This window comes from Cupressus sempervirens, chromosome 8 (assembly GCF_028749045.1).
Source record: "Cupressus sempervirens isolate cs-2001-9-10 chromosome 8, ASM2874904v1, whole genome shotgun sequence".
NCBI classification, from domain to species: domain Eukaryota; kingdom Viridiplantae; phylum Streptophyta; class Pinopsida; order Cupressales; family Cupressaceae; genus Cupressus; species Cupressus sempervirens.
This window is the reverse complement of record NC_143125.1, coordinates 36,370,718-36,385,080: the sequence shown is the minus strand read 5'-3', so window position 1 is coordinate 36,385,080 and position 14,363 is coordinate 36,370,718.

Below are 14,363 nucleotides of genomic sequence, written 5' to 3'. Positions count from 1 at the left end.
GAAGCACAAGACCTTCTCATGGCTTCACAACTTGACAATAAATTCAACAATGTGCACATTGGTAGTGAAAATGACTCTCCTCCACTCATTCCTCCTAAGACTCCACAAAATGGAAAACATTGGAGATCACCTTCACCATCTCCTAGTCTTAGAGGAAGGAGACCTTAAAGACATGATGATTATAGGAGACCAACACCTCCTAGAGTTTCAAGAAAACCTTCAAAACATTCTTATCATGGTTCAATGGAGGTGGTAGCTTGAACTTTGACCGCAATTCTTATGATTTCATGGCTATGCAACAAGACCCACATTTTCAGGAACATATGGAAGCATATATGGAACAAAATAGAGATGCATGCTTCCAACATTTAATCAAAAAGGGTGCTAAGGTCCCTTACAACTTTGATGTAGACAAAAAGATTCAAAAGCATGATCCCTCTATGAAAGAAGAAATTGACCAATCGAAGAAATAGTTGAAGCAAATATTAGCACCCAAGAGTTGTTTTTCACTTGATTCAGTTTGTCCTAATCCTTTTCATAAGAGTGTTGACACGAAAGATTTTCCTAGAAAAATTGAGATCCCCAGTATGAAAAATATGATGGAAAAGGGTATTTGAATGATCATGTGCATGAGTTCTATACTATGAGTTTTGAGTTCCATCATGAAGATTGATACCTTATGAGATTATTTCCAAGGAGTCTTAAGGGTTAAGCAATGGAATAGTTTACCAATATAACTTCTCCTAAGACATTCCCTGAGTTAAATTAGAGATTTGTTTAACACTTTGCATACAATATTTCATGATCTATCTCACTCTTGGACTTATGTCACACAAAGAAAAATCAAGGAGAGCCCTTTGTTACTTTCTTGCAAAGATGGAGACGATAGTGCTCTTGCTATTCTAGGACTATTTTTGAGAAAAAAGAGATTGAAATTCTCATTAGTAACATGATTACCAAGATGAAGTACAATGTTAAGAAGATGGTTTTTGAGTCCTTTGATACCATAGTTGAAGCCACATTTAGAATTGAGGATGTTTTGAGAGAGCAAGTTATTTTGACAAAAAAAGGAAACAACAGTAATGGTCAGAATAACAACAACAATAACAAGGATAAAGGAAAGAAGACATATTGGAATAAGAACAAACAAGTGGTTAATGAAAGGGCTGTGGATTCCTCTAAGCCTAAAGACCAAGTTGTTCTCCATTTGGCTAGTGCCAATCAACAAAGTAACAAGCCAAGATATCAAGAAAGGCCTAAAGGAGAGAAACATAACTTTACACAATTGGGTGAGTGATATGAAGAGGTATTCATGAAGCTCCTTTCTCATAATCTTGTGCACCCTTATGATGCCATAGAGTTCTACATACCTGAAGTTAAGCCATAGTGGTGGGATGAGAAGGCCTATTGCAATCTTCACAATGGCATGGGACACAATATTGAAAACTATGGAAGATTTAAGCACATTGTCCAAGATCTTATTAAGAATGGAAAACTTGAAATAGATGGAAGCTTCCCAACCTAAGAATGGAAAGGCTGTAATCAATTACACTTATGAAAATGCAAAAAATGTTGTCGATATTCTTGAGGTTGTAGAAGAAAGTGTCAACATGATGGAAGATAAAGATCCTAGTGGTTATGATTTAAATTTGAGCTCCCTATCCTTGGTGAAAAACATGTTTTGGTGCTAAGGGGTGCCCACTCTAGAGAGTCATCTCAAGATCCCCTTGTCATTAGAGGATCCAATTTAAATTAGTCAAGTAAATCTAAGCAAGTGTCTTCCCAAAGTGTCAATAATGTTACGTGAAGTCAAGGTCCTCTTGTCATCAAAAGACCTAGTTCAAACCAACCAAGTAGGCCAAAAAAAATGCAATCCAAGTATGTTCCTTCAAAACTAGTGGTTAATCCTAGGTTGAATTATAATTTTTTTGATCAATTGCAAAGAACCCTCACTCAAATTTCAATCTTTGAGTTTTTAGAGTTGTCTTTGAGACACAAACAATCCCTTGAGGATGCTTTGCACATGGTGGATGTCACCAAAAATTTAGATGTCGATCAATTCTAGAACATGGTTAATCATATTGCTAGCCCTCATTACCTTTTCTTTTTGAAGGAAGATGATAAATCTTTGAGCCATCCACACAACCTTGCCCTTCATATTGAGGTCATGATCCATAGAACCTGTGTTAGGTGAGTGTTGATAGATGGGGTGCTAAACTTAATATTTGTTCTTTGAGTATATTTAAGACATTAGGTTGTTCTAAACAAGTTATTGATACTAGAAGGAAGATTATTATCAAAGCCTATGATGAGGTAGAGAGAAGTTCAAAGGGGTTGGTTGTCCTTCCCATTAGGATTGGTCTTGTTGAAAAAATATTTTATTCCAATAGTTGATGTTGCACCCCTTGTGTACAATATTTTACTTGGTAGACCATGGATTCATGATATATAAGCGGTGTTGTCTACCTATCATCACTGTGTTAAGTTCCTTTACAACAGAACAAAGATTTGTATACCTGGGGATGATACTCTGTCTATTAACTTGATTTCAAAAAGTGCCCATGTTCCCCTCAATAGAGAAGCAAATGATTTTGATGCAACTTTAGCTAAATATAAAGACAAGTTCAAATCCATAGACCTTGACATGGGGGGATATCAACCCAACTCCCTTGTAGCATTACTAGTTTCACCTAGGTCTTATGGTAAACATTCACAAGAGATGAAACCTTCATCTTCAGCTATGACATTATTTGACACATTTTTATAGTCGTCAGTGCCAATTCAAGATGAGAAAGAAGATGTGGTTGTTAGAGATTCGATTTATAGAGAAGAAAAGTATATGCACAATGAGAACTTCACTCCCTCTCCTAAAGCATATGGAAGAGGGTATACTTTTGTCAAGAAGATGGCCTATCTTGGACATGGCCCTCTTAGTAATATATTGGATTTTAGAGCCAAACCTCTTGATCATGGTCTTTTCAGATGCAAGTCTAAGGAGCCAGTTGGCCTAGGATATGCAAATCACAATAAGAATGTTGCTTCTATCCGTGATAAGTTAGATAGTGAAGAAGAAAAAGAGTACATACCTAATTTGGAAAATCAGAAAGATATGTGTGAACATTAGGTCCCTTCTACTAATCTCCTTTGGGGAGATTCAGATAGTCTAGTATCTCATGAGATAGTTGCAAATTTAGAACAAGTGAGTGTGACCATTGATGATATTGAGGCTTCTATGTCTAGGCATCCCAAGCCTTCATGGTGTAAGCATCCTAGTCAAGATTCAGAAATAGATTCCAATGAGTATGAATGGGATTCCCTCTTGGAGCCTTCTATAATCAATATGGATACTGATGTTGTTCATACATATAGTTCTCAACCCAAGTTAGTTGAATATTCACATGTAGGATTAGATGATTTGAACTCATATGTTACCTTAGTGGATGATTCTTTTCTTGTTAGGAAAAATCCCAATTTGGGTAGTTTAGGAAGTTACATTACGGACTTTGACTCTTTGTCCACAAAAGATATTATTCATATTCATAACCTTGAACCAATCATTGATTTACCCCTTGTTCATCTTGATTTGATTGATTGGTTCCAACATAATCACGAACCTCAGCTTTAAATGTTTCAAAATAATTATGAGATAGCCTTCTATTTGAGTGCCATTAAACCCATAGTCTCTTCCACCAATGAATTGGCTACCAACATGATAGAGCCATACATTAAGTACCTTAGTCACAAAATAGAAAGAAAATAAAATAAAAAGAATAGGAGTTGTGACGGCAAAAACCACTATGTGGTGGTGTCAGAATCAAAAAAAGTAAAAAGAAACGACGTATCCAAGGGTGAAAACCTCTCTGAGGTGCCTGAGGATGAGGTACTTGATTGTCTCCCTAGTTATTTTCAAGATATATTTTCAGTTCTTATTGAACCAACACAAGCAGTCAATTTGGGTAGGGATGAAGCTCCACAAATGGTACATGTGGCTCAATCATTTTCATCACAAGAAAAAGAAGCCTACACTAAGTTCTTACAAGAAAAGAAGATCAATTTTGCATGGACTTATTCAGAGACACTACGATTGGACACTAATCTCATTATGCATCACATATCCATAGCTCTAGGTGTTAAACCAGTTAAGCAAAAATTGAGAAAGATGCATCCTCACATAGCTCTCCTAGTCAAGGTATAATTAGAGAACCTTCTTGGTGGAAAATTTATAAGAGCTATTGACAATGTTGATTGGATATCAGACATTGTACTAGTTTCAAAACATGAGAAAACCATTCAAGTTTGCACAGATTTTAGAGATGCTAATAGAGCATGCCCAAAGGATAATTTTTTACTTCCTAACATAGACATGATAGTAGATATGATTGTGGGTTATGAGTTTAATTCCTTAATGGATGGTTTTTTCGGATATAATTAGATCGAGATAGCTCCTAAAGATCAAGAAAAGATTGCATTCACTTGTGCATGGGGTACTTATTGTTGAAATGTTATTCCTTTTGGATTAAAAAATGTAGGAGCCACCTATCAATGAGCTATGACAACTATTTTTCATGATATGATGCATAAAAACATGAAAGATTATGTGGATGACTATAAGAAATTTTCTTAGGGAAAAATCACCCAAGACCAAAAAGCACAATAAATAGCACAAAATAGACCAACAAAGTATGATCAAAATAACAATATGATATTCAATTGATTGTATAGTATACTAGGAGTACATGTATATAAAGGCCTCTAGAATGCTTCTAGAATGTCTAGGAGCTAGCAATATGATAAGCCTCACAACTAAGCACATGTCCACCAATACTAGATTATCCTCTATTAAGCACAAGAATTAGTAAGATGATGAGAGGATAAGCCTATAAAGATGTGTCATGTAAAAGTATGTTGTAGACACCATGTGCTTAATTAAGAGTGCAAACAATTGTGTTGTCTACATGATGACTTAGTTGTTTATGCAAACTCCAGTGATGTAGACACCATGTGCTAAAATAGAGTTGCTTACTCTTGTATTGTCAACATGAAAACTCATACAAGTATGCAAACTCTTAGGTGTCTAACCTAATAAATAATAAAATAATGCATTTATTCTAAGTAAACTTAAGTAAAGTGTAAATAATAATTATTTACACTAACACCCCCCTTAAGTACAACTTAGAGGAATGCACTTAAGCTCACAAACGCTATGCTGAAATGCATAATGGGTCCTAGCTACTAGGCCATGTTAGGTAGCCAAGTACAATGCAATGAAATCTCTCTACAAATGGAGAAGGAGGGAAAACCTCATGGGAAAATCCCTTCCCCAAAAAGAGAGAAAAATACAACAAGGAAATATGCATGTATGGATGGAGTAATCAAGATCCCCCTATTATGACATATATCATGCATATACAATAGAGAATCCCTTGATGAAATCCCGCCCTTAGTGAAGGATCTTGTAATGATAAGTGCTTGAAGACAAAAGTAAATCTAATGCTAACAAACAACATATCTCCCTTTAGGAAGAAGATACACCAAGTATAGGTGCAAATATGCTTCCCATTGTAGATAGGAAGGTGGAAGAGGGATCCATATGTAGTATGGTGTGGATGCTACCTCTAAAGTTTGTTCATATGTCGACAAGTCCTTGATGAATGAAGATACCATAAACCAATCTAGTGAATGCCCACAAGAAGGTGGCAACAAAGGTACCATGTCCATGTATGAAGCTAAATCAACCTCCAAAGACAAGGAATCATCCATATAGGAAGATGCAGGAAGAGAAGAAATGTAGTATCCCCTCAATAATGTAGGCACACCTATCATAGAAGCTCCTTGATGACTGAAGAAGCTACACTATGAAAGCTAAATGATGGTCCTCCTTGTAGGAAGAAATGGTGCCATAGGTGTAGTAGAGAATGATCCCCAACTGATAGGAAGAATCCTTAGAAAATATGATGTCTAAGGAAACTAAAATACAATCTCCAAAGACTAAAATGACTCCTCATAAGAGATAGAGTCCTTCTCCATCTGCTGTAAAGAAATGTCCACAAGCATGTCAGAAACAATCAAGTGGTTGAGAGTCAAAGTGTGCCCTTGCAACAAGTGAAGAAGAAGTGTCCTCAACAAAGAGGAGATTGATTTCATCAATGATGTGTCCCACATCTTCAATGTGAGACTCTACAAACAATCCTGCAATGTTTGGAAGGAAGTCATCCCGTGAAGCTGAAGTAGGAAGACATGGGATATCTTGTTGTACTAAATCAAGAGCATCTATGGATGAAACTAGATTAGTAGCATCAACAAGAGTATTAGGATGTGTGATCTCATCTAGAGTTGAAGGGACTATAACTGGCATGACTAAAGATAGAATGTCTTCTGGAAATGGAGGAACTATTGGATCTCCATATGCTTTCCAAAGACCCATCCAAATGTCCTAAGGATACATGAACTTGTCAATGAATTCAAAGCAAGAATAAGTGACACTGAAATAAGTGACATCTAATTTTTTTTTAACAGGTGGTATATCAATGGTAGAGAATAGTTCATTAGAACATAGATAAGGAAATACTTCCTTGTGCTCTCTTCTAGATGATCAATGATTAAAGCACTCCATTTCTAATATTTCCTTTTTGTCAACTTTGGTCTAACACAAAACTAACATGTGAGACAAAAATCCATGAGATCAATGTATGTATGCACCCCCCAAAATGTAAAAATAATCATTCAACCCCCCCAATGCATGATTTGGAACTTTATATGTAGTGCAATTAAAATAGCCACTTACCAATTTTGGCCTTAGTGGTCTCCTAATTTACTACTCTCAACCTCCTTTTGGAGTCCAAATCTGGAACTAAGAAATGTACAAGTTTTTTGAAGCAATACAATGCAAAGAAAGGACCTAATTTTGAAAGTGGTACTTTTGTCCACACAAGCCTATAATCTAATTCCAGATTTAGAAAGTAGACAAAAAATTATTCACTTTCAAAAAAACAAAACCTAATTTTGATTCTAGATGAGCTCATACAGAGAAATTAAAGTTACAAAATGTAGGATTGGACAGGTCAAGTCACCAAAAATTGCAATTTACAACAAATCCATGCACCAAAACTAGAAAATAATAGCACCACTAAAAAGTTTAGGAAACTCTACCCAAAATGTATAAAACAATTCACCTAATTTGAAGCCCAAATGACTGTGATATGGCCCCCCAAAGTCAGGCTATCAAATACAAACAAAATTTGGAGAGGGGTCTAACTAGCAAACTGCGAGGTTAAATTTGATGTTCAAATGACTGTTGCAGTAGTGTAATTTGACTTATGAATGATGGTCAAATGACCATCAAATTTAAGATAGTGTTTTAATGACATCAGTGAAAAATATCCTTCTTGCTGATGTGGCTAATGATTGGTTGTACGGATTGTACGATGAGTGACGTGGCTATTGATGTGTAGATCCAACTTTGTAGTTGACATGTACTTAGAGCTAGTGGGTCTATCTGTGTGGCAACTTCTGTGATGTTGCATGGTGCCACATGGCATGCTGAGTCATTGGTCATTGAGCTATCCATGCTTATGTGTAGATATTGACATGGAGGGGTTTGTTGACTGCACTGACTATCATTGGGCCACATCATGGCTGAGACTCCATGTGGTGTACTAGGGACTTGTCATGTGGCTAGCCTCGAATGCACGTTGAGAAATTTGAATAGAGATAGGAATTGGAAACCGACACTAGCCTTGGGATGATTAATCCCACATGCCTAGTGTGGGGGGTACTTGTGGTGTATAAAACCCACAATACTCTCCAAAGAACTCAACTTAAGGAACTATTGGGTTTTGAGGAGTTGGCCAAAATTTGAAATGTGTCCACCAGTTGCTATGCCAAAATTTGTGAATTCAGTTGGGTATGTGTGAATGCCCAAAATTTGTAGGATTAAACCGCTAGTTATTGCCAAGGAATATGTGGATAATTCAAAGAATATTCCACTTGTGAGAGCTGGGATTTCACCACTCAGTTCCTACAAAAAAAAAAATCTTTGCAAACCTGATGGCCTAAATTTTTTTCAAAAAAAATAGTAGAATAATAAGAGAATAGATCCAAAAAAAATTAAACAGATCTAAAAATGATCATACTGAATTTTCAAATTAGGCCTTGGGGCACCGGTTTGCAAAAAAATTTGCATCAAATTTGACTATGGCCCAATATAGGCATATTTATTGTCAATTTTCATGGAATCGACACTTCAAATGTAATGGTGAGGTCCACTTTGGCTCTAGATGCTCCCAATAGCTGCAAATACTTTAGATCTGAATTGAGGTGTCCTTAGAGAGGTGAAGCAAGATTGGTCTTCAATGACTATGAAATGATGCCTCTATGGCTTTGATACCATCTAAGAATTTTCCTTAGGGAAAAATCATCCAAGACCAAGAAGCACAATAACTAGCACAAAATAGACCAACAGAGTAGATCAGAATAACAATATGATATTCAATTGATTTTATAGTACAGTAGGAGTGCTTGTATAGAAAGGCCTCTAGCATGCTTCTAGAATGTTTAGGAGTTAGCAATATGATAAGCCTCACAACTAAGCACATGTCCACTAGGAGTGGATTATCTTCTATTAAGCATATGATTAGTGTGATGATGAGAGGATAAGCCTATAAAGGTGTGTCACATAAAATTATGTTGTAGACACCATGTGCTTAATTAAGAGTGTGAAAAATTGTTTTGTCTACATGATGACTTAGTTGTTTATGCAAACTTTAGTGATGTAGACACTATGTGCTAAAATAAAGTTGGTTACTCCTATGTTGTCAACATGATAGCTCATATGAGTACACAAACTCTTAGGTGTTTAACCTAATAAATAATAAAATAATGCATTTATCTTAAGTAAACTCAAGTAAAGTGTGAATAATAATTTACACTAACAATGACACATTGGTTAAGTCTAAGAAAAGAGATACACACTTAGATTATTTAGAAGTCATTCTAGATTGCATGGAATAATTTCAACTTATGTTAAATCCTAAAAAGTGTGCATTTGGAGTCACCTCTGGAAAAGTACTAGGATTCATTATTTTAGCAAAAGGAATATAGGTAGACCCTAAAAAAGTTCAAGCAATTATGGATATGCCACCTCCATAAAACATTAGTCAAATGAGGAATCTTCAAGGGTGTCTTCAATCTATAAGGAGGTTTATTTCATAGTTGGAAGATAGAGCTCAACCTTTCAAAAATAACTTACATAAAGGAGTCAAATGTGTATGGAATGAAGAGTGTCAAAAGAGCATAGATCAAATCAAGACATGCTTGAAAAATCCTCCTATTTTGATGCCCCCTATCCTAGAGAAACCACTTGCTCTATATATTTCAGCGATAGATTCTTCCTTGGGGGCATTATTAGCTCAACTAGATAAACACTAGAAAGAAAGAGAAATAAACTACATTAGTCATACTCTTGTTTCATATGAGGTTAATTACACCAGTATTGAGAAAGCTTGCCTCATAGTTGTGTTTTCTTCCCAAAAGTTGTGACATTATATGCTTGCACACACTATACACCCCATAGAAAAAATTGATCCACTCAAATATTTACTATGTAAGGCTACCCTCATAGGTAGACTTGCTAAATGGATGATGATCCTTTCAGAGTTTGATATAGAGTATGTTGAGCGTAAACTAATCAAAGGGCAAGCCATAGTAGATCAATTGGCTGATTTCCCACTACAAGATGATGCACCTATTCAAGTTGATTTCCTAGATGAGTACCTCATGTATATGTCTGAAAGAACATGGAAGATGTTCTTTGATGGATCCTTTATGCAAAATGGTTCTAGAGCTAGTGTGTTGTTTGTTTCTCCTCATGGGTACATGATTCCTAAATCTTACAAGTTATTATTTCCATGTACAAATAACATTACTAAGTATGAAGCTTTAACAAATGGACTTAAGATGGCTATAGAATGGATAATTATAGAGTTACACATCTATGGGGATTCAAAACTAATAATCAACCAAGTCAATGATGATTATTTAACAAAAAATGAGAAATTGGTACCTTATAAGCAAATGGTTAATTCTTTGAGATGCTACTTAACATTTGTCTCATTTCAGCAAATCTCAAGAGAAAAAAACAAAGCAATTGATGTTATGGCTACACTTGCTTCACTTCTTCAATTAGAGAAACATGAATCAAGATTTGAATTCTTGGTGGAAGAGCTACATCACCCTATCTATGATTCCCAAGAAAGTCATGTTATTTGTACCCTTTCTGGCCATGAGTCAGCCCATTATAGTGCCATTTATTCATAGCTTTGTGATGGCATTATACCTACAAACTTTAACCAATTTGAATGCAAAAAAATTATTCAAAATGCCTCTCATCATTCCCTTACCTCTAGTGATTTGTATAAGAGGGGTCTAGATGGAACACTTCTTAGATGCTTAGAAAAGGAAGAATCTGATCAAGTGTTAGTTGACATCGATGAGGGCATCTATGGGGGACATTCCAATGGTCTTTCCATGGCTTGAAGGTTTCTTAGGTTGGGGTACTATTGACTTATGATGTAGATTGATGCAATAGCTTTTGCAAAGTCATGTGAAAAGTCTTTGCTAAGCAGATTGCACTCTAAATGTCACTATAAATTATCATTGCACCGAGTTTGAACTCTATATCTGAACACAGTCTCCTTATCTAGATAGCTTCCTTGTAGGCATGAGTAGCTGTCATATACTTTGCCTTTATAGTGGAAAAAGTAACCACAACTTGTTGCTTTCTTATCCAATTTATTGCACCACCAAATAATGTAAACACATGCACTGATGGATCTTCTTCCATCAACATCACCAACCCATTTTGATTCCACATAGCCTTAAATATCCAAGGAATGTTCAATTCCTATTCCATAGAAACATATATAGTCCTTAGAGCTACCCCTCAAGTATCTAAAAACTATTTTCACTACATCCCAATGTGCTCTTCCTAGATTAGACATATAACATGAAAGCACTTCCACTACTTGGGCAATTTTTGGTCTTATATAGACTATAGCATACTTCAAACTTTCAATAGCACTCTGATACGGTACTCAACTCATATCTTCCATCTCCAATGTGGATTTAGGACACTATAAGCTAGAAATATTTGTTCCCATAGTAACAGGATTACCCAATGGTCTAGAATCCTGCATATTAAATCTTCTCAGAATATTACCAACATACTTACTCTGGCCTAGCCAAAACTTTCTATTTTGTCTAACTCTTATAATCTATATTTCCAAAATGTGCTTTACAATACCAAGATCTTTCATTTCAAAATTTGTGGAGAGCTAAGATTTCAATTCTACAATCAAACCTTTTCCTTTGCCTATAAACAACATGTCATCAACATATAGGGAAATAATCAAGAAATAATCACCATCAAATTTGTAATATATATATAGTGATCAAATTTGGACTGCACAAATCCCAAACTCAATCCATATGTAACAAACTTCTAGTACCATATCCTAGGACTTTGTTTTTAAATCATACACATATTTATTAAATTTATAGTCCAAATGACTTTTAACTTTCACAACAAAGTGCTCTTTTTGTGACATATAATTTTCTTCCTCCATATCTCCATGAAGGAAAGTTGTTTTCACATCCATTTTCTCAACTTCTAGAACATAAGTTACTGAAATAGAAAGTAAAAATTGAATGGATGTCATTTTTGCTACAAGAGAAAAAAATTCACCATAATCAATTCTTGCAACTTGGGAGTAACCTTTTGAAACCAAACATGCTTTATACTTCTCCATGCTTCCATATGAACCCCTCTTCTTTTTGAACACCCATTTATAACCAACATGCTTTTGTCCTTTAGGAAATGGTACAAAGTCCCATGTGTCATTCCTCTCAAGTGCTACCATCTCTTATTCCATGGAAATTTTCTAGGGCTCTAAATCATTCATACCAATAGCCTGTTCTATAGATCTTAGTTCATCAATGTTAGAACTCAAAGATTTTATACACCTCCAATCATTAGGAGAATATCCATAACCTTCTGGTGCTTTCCTCTATCTACTAGACCTTCGGACAAGATCTCATTCAAGTTCATGTCTAATTTCATGATTAGGTGCTCCCTCTTCCTTTGATGATTCAAAATTAGTAGAGCTCTCTTTAACATCTTGTCTTTCTTAAGGGTCTTGATTCAATTTTCTCAATTATAGCAAGCAGTTGAATCACATCTTTCTTTTCTTCTATCGATTATGGCTACATTGTAATAGAGAATGGTTTAGTTTCTCTAAATATAACACTTTTGGAATAGAATACCTTTTGTGCAATAGTGTTAGATTACGGTGACTGATCAGGAAAGTACTGCACATACTTCATAATTAGTGGGGTTTGTAGATTCGCCATTTGTAGATTCGCCACTATTCTTAGATTCACAATTCCTAGATTCACCACTAAAGTTATGGCTAATTTATGGCCGACATGTTATAAACCTAAAGTAGTTTAATAGTTGGATAAAAGGGTTTAGGGTTAGGTATTTTTCATCATGTGGTGATGCGAAATTGGTTCTTGCAGTGGTATTGAGCTGTAAGGGATTACAGATTGTAATCAGGTTGTAATTACTGGATTGTAATAAGATCAGACTTTCTGTTTGGTGGATGTAGCCTAGGGATTGGGTGAACCACGTTAAATCTTAGTGCCTTGTGTTCATTTCTGTGTGATCTATTATTTTTTATTATTGGTTATATTTGCATGCAGTTTTTATTTCTGTTCGTGTTTTATCCTAACAAATAGGACCCCAAAGCTTCTATCTTTTTACACTATAACTATATCTGATGAAGATATATTTGACAACTTTGTTGTTCAATTTTGTCTGCTTCTCCTTTGGCATATGAGCATATGCCTCATAGCCAAAAAAATCTTAGATATCTAAGTGAAGGCTTGTGGCCCAACCATGCTTCCAATGGTGTCTTATCAATAAGAGCTAATGTAGGAGACCTGTTTATCAGGTAGCAAGTAGTGGTGATAGCTTCAGCGCAAAAATTTTGTTCTCGTTTAGCTCCACTCAGCATACTCCTAGCCTTTTCCATCGAGGTCTTGTTCATTCTTTTTGTAACTCCATTTTTCAGTTGAGAATATGAAGTTGTCTTCTCTCTCATAATACCACAATCTTTACAAAATGTGTCAAAATAATTGGAGAAAAATTCACCACCATTATCAGTTCTCAAACACTTAATCTTCTTTCAAGTCTACAACTCAACAATTACTTTAAATTCTTTGAAATGACTGAAAACTTCAGCTTTACTCCTAAGGAAATAAACCCATGTTCTTCTACTGAAACCATCAATAAAAGAAACATAATAAGTTGATCTACCAATAGAAGAAATATCAACTGAACCAAATATATCCAAATGGATTAGATCCAAAATAGATGAGGACTTATGAGAACTTGAGTAAAACTGAATACAATTTTGCTTACCATAGATATGTAATGCTCACAAAAATAAAACTCAAGATTACAATCATTCAACCCATCAACAAGAATTTTATTTTTTAGGGTTTGTTGGCCCTTCTCACCTATGTGACCTATTTGGTTGAGTCTCTGGTGCCATAACATTATCTTCTCTATAAGAAACTTTGATTTAGTAGATACAATACCCTTGGGTATCTAGAAAACATGATCATCTATTGAAAGATAAATCCTATCCTTCTCCAACAAAGTACTCCTCTTCACAATCTTATCAAAAGTACTATTGCACTCAACTATGCACATTTAATGCTTGTACAATGTACCCAATCTACTTCCTCTTGCTACTACCATAGCACCTCTCACCATTTTCACACCTGTCTTAGAAAATTGTACATGCACACCCACATCTATTAGTTTCCTAATAGATAACAAATTCCTTGCTAGTCCCGCGATATGCAAGACATAATCAAATCTTCTAATTCTACCATTAGAAAATTTCACATGAATACTTCCATGACCAACAATATCAAGAACTAAGTTATCACCCAAATACACCTTACCACCATCAAACTTTTCCTACTTACTAAACTAGTTTCTATTAGGAGTCATGTGGAAAGATGCACCTAAGTCTATCAACCATGCATTGTCACCTACATAAGTTGCCAAGGCTGTGATGAAAGCATCTTCATCTTCCTTCTCAGACTCATAATTAGAATCTTGCTTCTTCTTCTTGTTCTTTCTATTTTCCTCTTCGCAGTCATTTTAGAAGTGTCTAGGTTTGCCATAATTCCATCATATCTCCTTGGACTTACTAGGAGATTTTGATATGCTCTTATTCTTGGTCTTAGGACAGCCATGTTTCTTTTTGTTCTTGCCTCTTTCTTTTAGGCTTCCA